The following is an 11,786-nucleotide window of genomic DNA, read 5'->3' on the forward strand; positions in this document are numbered from 1 at the left end:
ATCGAATTCCGAAAGCCCAGCGCATTCCTCACATCGATCTTCCAATTGACAGGCTTTACCCCTACAATTGGAACAAACGGTGTGAGGATCGATAGAGGCCTTCGGAAGACGCCTAGAACAGTCCCTAGCGCTACACTGCCTGTACTTGGGGACTTGAGTAGGGTCAGACATCTTGAATTAGTCAAAGGGGGAAATCCAAAATCTATCCAAGTCGTCAACAAATAATCCAAAATCTAATCAATAAAGCTTGATAAGGTATTGATGATAACTCCTGTACAGCGAAAGCTAATAACTAGAGAGAATACATCACCAAATAGCGTGAAAATCAACTCCAGAAACAACAGCGTATCAATTAGGTCTTGCCGGTGGCACGACAGAGAGAAAATTGGTTCTTGTTGACAAGAAGTACCTGAGTACCTACTCGACAGATGGCGCTGTTGTTGTACACCCCCACCTGTATAGCGATCGCTGGCGTATCCCGCCCGTAGGTTTTTTCTGTCGGGCAGCAGAGCTGCAGCTACATGATCACCGGGTAAGATTAATATTGAAAAACATATGTACACTTGAATAAAAAATAAATATTATACAAACATCTTATTTGGTATGGGCTTAACCTCATCATGTCTGGTATAAACAATGTTGCTCATATATAACAAATAACATCTAAATTTTAAGAGTAATTAAACAAACAAAATTATTCTTAATTTATTCCGTAGAAACTTAGGAAATATCTAACATGCTGATAGTTGTTACAGTGAATTTAATCAAGAATAAGGCCACCATCATCAAATACTCTTTGAAAGTCTTCATGTTTACCAATGGCAATTCATTTCAGAATTCTAGAAATATTGGCAAAATAAACAAACATTCTGCATCCTCATCATATAGCCAACAATTAATGCTGCATGTTAAGTAATACTGTGCATAAGAATTTTGAATCCTGAAATAGTGAAAATCTTATCATCTTCAATCTCAAGAGTGTAAGAAAACTAATGGGAGTCATTCAGAAAATTAACCCAATTATGAAACTAAGGCTATTGCACATCCATAATTACACAAACACATATTGACTATGCAATTTTTCTTGAAACAGAAAAGGGGACCTCTCCTCTCTACATTCCTCCCAGCCTGACAAGGGACTCAACCAAGTTTGGCTGGTACTGCTAGGGGTGCCACAGCCCACCTTCCCTCAATATCACAAGAGCAAATCTTCAACCAGTTTTTTTTTAAGCAGCAACCCGCTGGCAACAGTTTTTCGCTTCTCTGCCGACACAAACTTCTCCACCAAAGCGAGGGCAAAATCAAACGCAGTGCGACGTTTTAAGTTGACCTGGAAAAATAAAAAAGTTAAGGATATAACACTGACAAGAAAATCATCTGAAAGTTTGGATAAGAATTGCATCTTCGTCACCAAAGAATAAAACTTGAAAAGAAAGGACAAGACTATTTCATACAAATAAACTGGTATTCCCTCGACACCTTGATGAGGCCTTGTTCTTTCTTACAAGTATTAAGAGGCCAAGTGTAACATTAAATGTAGTCCTCGAAGAAATAAAGGCATAATGAAGATTTTATTCATCAAAATTAATACTGTATGTGCTGAAAGAATATTGTGAGTAGTCTAATCTCTTGCTTTATTAAAGTCTTGTTAAAACCACCAGTCTCCCTTCATTAAGGGAATCTATTCCACAGAGGCTTCTCATTTTAGCTCTTTGTGTGAGCCTTCAAGTCTCGCAATTGCAACTCGCTAGTCTCACAATTATTCATATCGTAATGGACACGAGAAAATTACCTTCCCCGACATTTCCTTCAAATAGAAAACTGTAATTGCTTGCTTTGTACTATACTGGGTGTCAACCATTTTTTTTATCACATGATCCGTGTTCAAAGGCCAAGTTAGACCTACGCAATGAGTTCTACAGTGAATATGGGTGTCATCCGAAAGAGTTTATTAGTCTACTAAATTTTTTAATCTACAGGCATCAAAATTATCCTGAAACATTGAAAATGACAAAAAAATATTTTCTACTCAATTATAACATTTCCCTCAAGGCCTTACAGTTATATGCCATGATCTAGATGATCTTTATATCAAACCTTATAAGTTGCATACAAAGTGATTGATTTGAATGTAATTACTGTATATGCAGGACAGTTCCTCTCTCCTAATATCCTAGGGATTCCACTACAACTAAGATTGCAACTTACGAGACGTCAAAAGAATAAATTTACTAGAAGCCCCAGAGAATAATCTAATACCTGTCTCTTTTAGCTTGGGATGACTAGTTTACTTGTTATATTAAGACTTGAAAGGTGATTCAACGTTGCTAATTATAGAGAAAAATCATCTAAAATAGTATCTTTTTGTAGAAATATAAAATGGCAACTACTAAACTTACTCTAGATACACAAAATTTACAGAGTCGTAGACTGCATTCACGTGTGGTTAATAAAGTCACGTCCAATACAGAATGATGCAAAGGTTGTTTCGGTTTTTGCTTTTCTAGTCAGACATTTATAATTAACTCCTTTAATTCTCATACAATTGCTATGAGTGACTGACACTGTAGCTACCGTTAAGGTAATGCTAAATTCTAACTATTTGAATAAAACCTTCACTTGACCTCCCAGGAAGGTATATTTCAACCTAAGAAAATTAACCTTCACCTGAAGCAGTAAAGTGACATTTTGAGGGAACACCTTTGACATATCTTAACCCTTTTACCCCCAAAGGACGTACTGGTACGTTTCACAAAAGTCATCCCTTTACCCCCATGGACGTACTGGTACATCCTTGCAAAAAAATACTATTTAATTTTTTTTTCATATTTTTGATAATTTTTTGAGAAACTTCAGGCATTTTCCAAAAGAATGAGACCAACCTGACCTCTCTATGACGAAAATTAAGGCTGTTAAAGCAATTTAAAAAAATATACTGCAAAATGTGCTGGGAAAAAAATAACCCCCTGGGGGTTAAGGGTTGGAAATTTCCAAATAGCCTGGGGGTAAAAGGGTTAACACGAACTTGGCCTTGTACGACTCCTAGTAACTTTGTTTAGGTCCAGAGTAACTATAATTGAGAAAATAATTTCCGAGACTCCATATTTTAGAAGAAATGTTCCCAAAAATATTTCTGCAACTACAATACACTTGATATTGTTATTTCATATACAGTACTCAACTAATTTTTTGGGGGGAGAAAGGTTCCAATACAATTTTTTCCCATTTTTATAAACTCTGTCCCAGGAGAAGGACACTCCAAAATCAAACCATTTTTCTCTAGTTCTGAGTAGTGCCATAACCTCTGTACCATGGTCTTCCACTGTCTTGGGTTAGAGTTCTCTTGCTTGAGGGTACACTCGGGCACATTTCTATCTAGTTTCTCTTCCTCTTGTTTTGTTAAGATTTTTATAGTTTTTATAGGAAATATTTATTTTAATGTTACTTTACTTAAAATATTTTATTTTTCTTTATTTCCTTTCCTCACTGGGCTTTTTTCCCTGTTGGGGCCCCTGGGCTTATAGCATCCTGCTTTTCCAACTAGGGTTGTAGCTTAGCAAATAATAATAATAATAATAATAAATATGAAGCTCTGAAGCTTATGCAATGAATATAACACATTAAGAACATTAAATATTTCTCTACCTCTTTCAAGATTGAGGCACAATGCAAATGAGTCCTGTTCTACAACAGATAGATGTGTGGGGACACCCGTGAACTGCAACAGGAGCTGCTGACTAGACATCTTGAATTGGATACAGAATACTCAGCAGCTTTAAGATGTAAGACCTTGACTTGATTATGACAGCCAACCGATAGCAACACTTTTGTCTGCATTGACACCCTGGCTAAGCTTGTGGTAACCATAAGAGCTAATAATGGATTCTAGAAAAACTGGATAGTGATCACTCCTATGAAAAGTCATATAATAACAAGAAGTGGTGTATATAGATGCTATATGAACATATGGCCACTTCAGTAACAAAATTATTATTAAGAGTTGATTTTATGGAATGTGTTATTATTATTATTATCATTATTATTATTATTATTATTAAATCAGATACAACCCTAGTTGGAAAATCAGGATGCTATAAGCCCAAGGGCTCCAACAGGGAAAAATAGCCCAGTGAGGAAAGAAAATAAGAAAATGAACTATATGAGAAGTAATGAACAATTAAAATAATATATTTTAAGAAAAGTAACATTAAAACAGATCTTTCCTAAAAACTATAGAGAGACTTATGCAGCCTGTTCAACATAAAGACATTTGCTACGAGATTGAACTTTAGAAGTTCTACCTATTCAACTACCCAACATTCCACAACTTGGTCACAACTGGAATAAAACTTCTACAATACTGTGTAGTAATGAGCCTCATGATGGAGAAGGCATGACTATTAGAATTAACTCCATCCCTGGTTTCACAATCAGAATGGTACTGTCCGGGAAGATCTGAATGTAAAGATTGATCAGAATTATGGAAAATCTTATGAATCATGTAGAACAAACTAATTGAACAATGGTGCCAGAGATTAATATCGAAACAAGGAATATGAAATTTACTAGACTAAGTTCCAGTCCAAAAAGTAACAATGATAATCAGTAGCTGAAGACCAGAAAGGATAACAATATTCAAAACAAGGTAGAAGGGAAGAATTAAAACACTTATTCTGAAAAGATTGTGCAATTGAAGAAACTACAGACCCAAGTTTGTATCCCAAAAATAAATTTGTTGTTGAGAATCAACCCTATCATTTTCAAATGTTCATACAGTTAAAGAAATATCAATGCTGAGATCCGGATGTTGAGGAGCCACTGTCCTCGACCTACTTACAATCATACTTGTGAGTTTTGTTAGGCTTCAACTTCATGCCCCATAATATGCACCATGCACTAATTTTAGCTAGATCTCTATTAAGGGATTCAGCAACCCTAGATTTACATTCAGGGAATGGAATTGATGCAGTGTAGCATCATATGCAATGACATGGTTTTTTAGGCCAAACCACATGCCATGTGTATATAGTATGAAAAATAATGGGCCAAGAACACTACCCTGGGGAACACCAGATGTCACATTCTTATGCTAACTATGGTGCCCATCAAAAATAACTCTTTGCGATCTAATACTTAAAAATTCAATAATGATGCTAAGAAAAGACCCAGACAATCCCAACTGTGTGAGTTTGAAAACAAGGGCCTCGTGATTAACACAGTCAAAGGCAGCACTAAAATCAAGGCCAGTCATGCAAACTTCCTGACCACAATCAAAGGAATTCTGTACAGCATTGGACATTGTAAGAAGGGCATCACATGCTCCAAGGCCTTTACGAAAGTCAAATTGCAGACTAGGGAACAAATAATTACAGTACCTTCTGCAAACCTATTTAGACGTTTTGCCAAAAGACTTTCAAAAACTTTAAATGTAGGAGTCATGGAAATTGAGCAGTAATCGGCTGGATTTGAGCTACCACAAATGCATATACATAATGAAGTAACATTACCAATGCTCCAAGTGCTGAAAGAACCTCTTCTTGCTAACTTGCATAAAAAATAACTTTGGAACTAAGAAATCTGCAGTCTTTATTAAAAAGAAAAAAAAAAGGAAAAATACGATTTGTCTACACCTCCATAAGCATCAAGGTTCATCAAGAGACCTTTAATTTCACGAGATTGAAAAGCTAAACTAGTTAGCTCAGCTTCAGGAAAACAGGAATGAGGAAGATAAGATTCTCTTTACCCTGCTCACTGTCAAACATAGCCAAAAGGGTTGCCCTTTTCCTTTGAACAGTGAGTGACGGAGCCTTTTGGTTGAAGTAAAGGAGTAACTGTTGTGTCTACACCAAAGAGTACAGATTTAATGGCACCCCACCACGTAAGGTCCTGGGTTGTACCAGAAGGGTTTCTTTTATGGTTAAATTGTTTTCCTTTACAATTGAAGGACAAACTGTCTGAGCAAAGCTGAAAATAGTTATTCCAAGTCAAATCTGATCTGTTACTTTTCCAAATATGACAGGCCTCCTGTTTCTCCAAATAAGAACGTCTACAGTCATCACTGAATCAGGGCGTCTTTCACTCGGTACCTTAGTACACGAGAATGGATACACCTATCAATTATGTTGACTAGATTCTTATTCAAAGGAACAACAGGCTCAATACTATTAAACATTTTTTACCAAAATCAAGCCTAAAAGATCACTCAAAATGTCATTCCAGTCTGCTTGAGATTTTACAAATCTTAAATGATACATCTGGGACAAGCTTCTCAGTTTCCACTACTAATGAAATCAAGGCATGATCAGATGCCCCAACTAGAGAACCAGCCTTACTTGTTATAATGCCATGGGAGTCGGTGTATACGAGGTCTAAAGAACCAGCCTTACTTGTTATAATGCCATGGGAGTCGGTGTATACGAGGTCTAGAGAACCAGCCTTACTTGTTATAATGCCATGGGAGTCGGTGTATACGAGGTCTAGAGAACCAGCCTTACTTGTTATAATGCCATGGGAGTCGGTGTATACGAGGTCTAGAGAACCAGCCTTACTTGTTATAATGCCATGGGAGTCAGTGTATACGAGGTCTAGAGAACCAGCCTTACTTGTTATAATGCCATGGGAGTCAGTGTATACGAGGTCTAGAGAACCACCCTTACTTGTTATAATGCCATGGGAGTCAGTGTATACGAGGTCTAGAGAACCAGCCTTACTTGTTAGAGTACCATGGGAGTCTGTATATATGAGGTCTAAGCAGTTACCAGACCTGCGAGTAGCTTCACTTATGATTTGCTCACAGCCTGGTTCAGTGGCAACGTCCTAAGCTCTTAAGCAATGGCAATCAGTACGAGAAACAGAATTCAACCACTCCCTATGGTGAGCATTGAAATCACCAACAAAATTAAAAGAGCCCTTTCTATCATCTTCTTGTACCTTAGCCATAATGTATGTCACTGTATGTCACTTACCATCAACCACCACCTTGTCTGGCTGGAATGTGTTCTTTCCATCAGGGAATTTCTTTTCCAAGGACGGATAGCAGGTCACCTTCTTTTCCTCTCCAACTCCATGTGCTGGGAGGCAGACAGCAGGAGCTGGGGAAAATAAAAACAAATTAATAAAATTAAAATTAATCCAGTAAATTGTCATTATGGGTTGTGAAGTTTCTATATAGGCAACAACAAACTTTGCCAGACTTCTTTGAAAACATGACACTCTACCTCTAAAGTCTTAAAAAGTTGAAGGAACTGATACTAAGATCTAAAAAGCCATCGTCATATTGCAAAATTTCAAGTCCAATAACCCTGATTCATTAGCCAATGCTGGTTTTGTTACTAGAATTTAGTGGATATAAGTTTTTACTCAATTTTTGGTAAACCACAATCGAAAAAGCACCATGATTAAAAATATGGATATAAATCAAACCTACAAATCTAGAATCTACAACTTAAAAATACAGCAAATTTAAAAGATAAACTTGTATTTTTCCCAGCCATAAAACCCTCAGTCCTTAACAGAGATGATTCACCGTGTGACAATCATCTACAATTCTACATGAAGGAAAATTACCTGTACTGGTATATGCACAATATTCCCATTAGGTAAGAATTGAAGAGAGAAACTACAGTATGTCATTTTCAAGAACCAGAAGACAGCTCTGGTTAGCGTTCCATTTAAATCTATAGTCAATTTCTTTTAGCGATGCAGATTTGCACCGACTCGCAGCGGTGCTCTTTTAGCTCGGAAAAGTTTCCTGATCGCTGATTGGTTGGACGAGATAATTCTAACCAATCATCGACCAGGAAACTTTTCCGAGCTAAAGGGGCACCGCTGCGAGTCGGTGCAAATCTGCATCGCTAAAAGAAATGGACTATAGTACTTGATAACAAAGTTGTTGGAAAATCGCAAATTGAAAAACAAAATATCATGCAACACTTACCAGCACATATGGCTCAAATAACTCGCCCAGCCTATTCTTCCTCTACCACGAGTGCTTTTGCTTCATCACTGTAAAATAAAATAAAGTTATTTCTCCTGATATCACAAATACTACATAATGTATAACGAGATCTTAAAGGCTTATAGGCACAGACCAGTTCTTCAAAGCAAAGCATACTAAAATCTAATTACTAATACTTTTCAAGAAAGACTACAGTTTATCAGTGCCATATTATTAACCCTTTTACAACCCCAGGCTATTTGGAACTTTCCAACCCTTAACCCCAAGGGGTTTTTTTTTTTTCAAGCACATTTTGCAGTATATTTTTTTTAAATTGCTCTAACAGCCTTAATTTTTGTCATAGAGAGGTCAGGTTGGTCTCATTCTCTTGGAAAATGCCTCAAGTTTCTCAAAATATTATCAAAAATATGCAAAAAAAAAAATGTAAATAGTTTTTTGCAAGGACGTACCAGTACATCCATGGGGGTAAATGGATGAGTTTTGTGAAATGTACCAGTACGTCCTTTAGGGGTAAAAGGGTTATGGCTTTTTTTTTATTAGGCAACCTTTGCTAGTAGATATATATTGGATAACTATCTAATCATTATTAATAAATAGTTTAAACACCATAGAAACAAATCCATTATGTTAAATGTGTAAAGTGTGGTTCTCCTTATACTGGTAAAATCATATGGCAATACTGTGAGCCATGCAATATCATCAAGTTTTAATCCTAATTGCATGAAGAGTGACAAATGGGTAAGTAAGAGGGAAGACCACAGAGATAATCTAGTTAAGAGCAACTAACAAAAGCCAAGTTGCGGGTAAGTAAGAAGTAAGATAGCATAGATGATATAACTTAGAGAGAAGCCATCTAAAGTCAAATTATGAGTTAACACAAAGTACAGTCATTACTGTACAGTATATCAAAATTAAAGGTTACAATCAACTTATCCCAGAATACTTCTCTATGAATGGATTTTAATTCTCAGTAAAAATCCTTTACCCAGACACTTTACCAAATTCTTGATTGCATACCCTGATTTCCCTACAGAAATGGTTAAGAAACCAACCACTAAAAAATTTAATCCAAACTAATTACAGAAAAAAACTACTATCACAAGATAATACTGCAGCTGCTCAGTATGTTCAACCACCCTCAAGAGTTTGAATATCAAAATGTTCTTACAAAATTTCTGGCCTCCACAAGGCACTAAGAAGAGTTGAAAGACCCAGGCCTACATGGCTGAGGACTCTGAAGCGCAAAGTAAATGATGAATGGAGAAGTATTGAATTAAAAGCTTACGTTAAGAGACGTGGCGAAATCTAACCGAGGCCCTTGGCATCAATAGGCGTAGGAGGATATAATGATGATGATATTTCTGGCCAAGTAACCTATTTAAACTGTCAGTTCCTAGAGTGGATATCAGCTGCTAGAAGACGGGTGGGAAAACCCCATATGAGATGGAGGGTCAACATTGCGATGACTATTACTAACAGGGGTTCCACCATTCATGAGGATGACCAGCAGGAAATATACTTAAGAGCTAACTGGAGAAGATTCTGCAATTCCGGGCAAGACGACTGATAAGCTTTAAGCTTACCTGGAATCTGGTGAAAAGCCAAGGTACGAGTGGATACAGAGGTAAAAACACTTTCACCAGTGTTTCCTATTTTACTTATCAATGCATGGGCATGAACGAAATTAAAATAGCTATATTCACACAACCAATGACTTGCTACAAGCCCCTGATTATCAAGAAGTCAGTGCTCAAACCTGTGGGATCAACCTTTAGAAACCTACTACCTTAAAATCAGGAAGGTTTTAAGTTTCTTGAACTTAGCATGATAAACCATCACAACCAGTAACTATGAAAGCCAATACAGAACCAGTAATCTCCACAAAATTAGGATGAAGAATTACTTTATTGTTAACTTGACCCTTACGCTTTCTGATTGTAGAACTAAGGATTACTTGGAGCCGTTTTAGGTCAAACTTGGCGCGAGCCGTTTTAGGTCAATCTTGGCATGATTACAAACTAACACCTTTGCTCAAACTTTGTTACAACATGCCATACTACCCTATAGGGGACCTTCAAAGACACCTGTATAGATGGGGTGGAGAGTAGCAATGAACACAACATACTAAAGAGCTATTGCTGCTTCTGATACAAAGCATGATAACCAAGAGGGTTAAGAAAGGCCAATACAGTACCTTTGTGCCACCCTGAAAATCTCTTGGCTAATCAGCACACAATGTACAGGTCCTCAATTTATAAATACTGTATTTGACTTACAAACATTCAGATACAAGCACAAATCCAACTGAAAATAACAAAGTTGATAAAGAAATTTTGTAATAAAACAATATTAAATTTAATACAGTAAGCATTATAACATTTGTAATAACCTGATATTTATTTCATATGAAATAAATTTGTTGACTTTTAAAGCTGGAAATCAAAGGCTGGGATCCACGTTAGCCTAACCCAGGCCACAACAGCTTCTTGAAACCAATTAAGTTTATAAGTTGAGGAACTTCTGTATGACAACTCACGCTAAGTACGACAAAATATTAAAGAAACCCAACTGCATAGTTATCGTGATAGGCACCTGACCTACATTGTTTGTTTGATACCCCCTGGGGTTACGAGTATGTTATACCAGACCAATCATTGGATACATGTATGGCATTTGAGTAGTAAGACCCAGAGCCGGGACCTAAGAGGCAACTCAAGGCCTGGGTACAAATAGGGTGGGGGACGAAACACCTAAGTTATAGTTAAAAGAGGAATACTAGCTAAAATAACACCTAATATTAGATAAAAAAAAATTTCCTCCCTAGAAAAATAGAAGTCATAAAATAGTCTACTACATTATACAATATATACTTCTTAGTAATAACTGATCAATTATACTTTTATACTTATGAAAAAAAATAAAACTAAAAATATCTTATATTTTGTGCATTAAATACTGATGTTACTTATTCTTGGCATATACAAACACTTTAGGTTACTACACAATTAAAATGAACTTGGTTGCACTTACCGCAGCAACATTTTCCGATCCCTGCATTCCACCAGGAATAATAGCGTCATAGGGGCCTTTGGCAGCAGCATCCTTAAGGGACGTCTGGTTTAATATATACTGTATGTCCCCACTCAAAGCAGCTACAGTGTCTGTTACCTGAAAGTAGTAATATTCACTTAAACATCACATTTATTTGAAAATCAATCATTTTCACAATACAATAAGAGAAAAGTACTAACTTAAGACACACCATTTTTACATACTAACTGAACCCTAGTACTTTTGAACAGCATATATGGGAGCGTTTGTAGATAGGTGGACACGCATAACCTCGGGCATATAACAGCTAATGGAAATCCCATTTTACTAAGCCAAAGAGATATAGCCTAGTGTGAAATATCCCCACCAGTTTTATTCCAGCTGTGACCAGGTTGTGGAATGATCCTCCTAATCAGACAAGTGGAACATCAAAAGTTCAAACTTGCAATGAATTTTTTTATGTTGAACAAGCTTTATTGTATGAATAGTGTATGTATGTATGTATGTATGTATGCACTGTATGCATGCAGGCATGTATGTATGCATGCACTGGATGCATGTATGTATGCATGCACTGGATGCATGCATGAATGTATGCACTGCATGTATCTATGCACTGTATGCACTTATGCATGTATGTATGTATGTATGTATGCGCACTATGCATGTATGTATGCACACTATGCATGTATGCACACTATGCATGTATGCACTGTATGCATGCATGTATGTATGCACTGGATGCATGAATGTATGCACTTATGCATGCATGCATGTA

The 11,786-nt window shown here is 36.6% G+C and overlaps 1 long non-coding RNA gene across 1 annotated transcript; it reads right to left on the reverse strand.

The window, feature by feature from the left end:
- Positions 1-692: 692 nt before the first annotated feature.
- On the reverse strand, positions 693-11,480 carry LOC137652537 (uncharacterized). The gene is made up of 4 exons (XR_011046336.1): positions 10,988-11,480; positions 7,937-8,004; positions 6,966-7,091; positions 693-1,330 (listed from the first exon to the last, which is right to left on the reverse strand). It is a non-coding gene; the product is annotated as an uncharacterized lncRNA (long non-coding RNA).
- Positions 11,481-11,786: the final 306 nt, after the last annotated feature.

This window comes from Palaemon carinicauda, chromosome 13, assembly GCF_036898095.1.
Source record: "Palaemon carinicauda isolate YSFRI2023 chromosome 13, ASM3689809v2, whole genome shotgun sequence".
Lineage (NCBI taxonomy): Eukaryota > Metazoa > Arthropoda > Malacostraca > Decapoda > Palaemonidae > Palaemon > Palaemon carinicauda.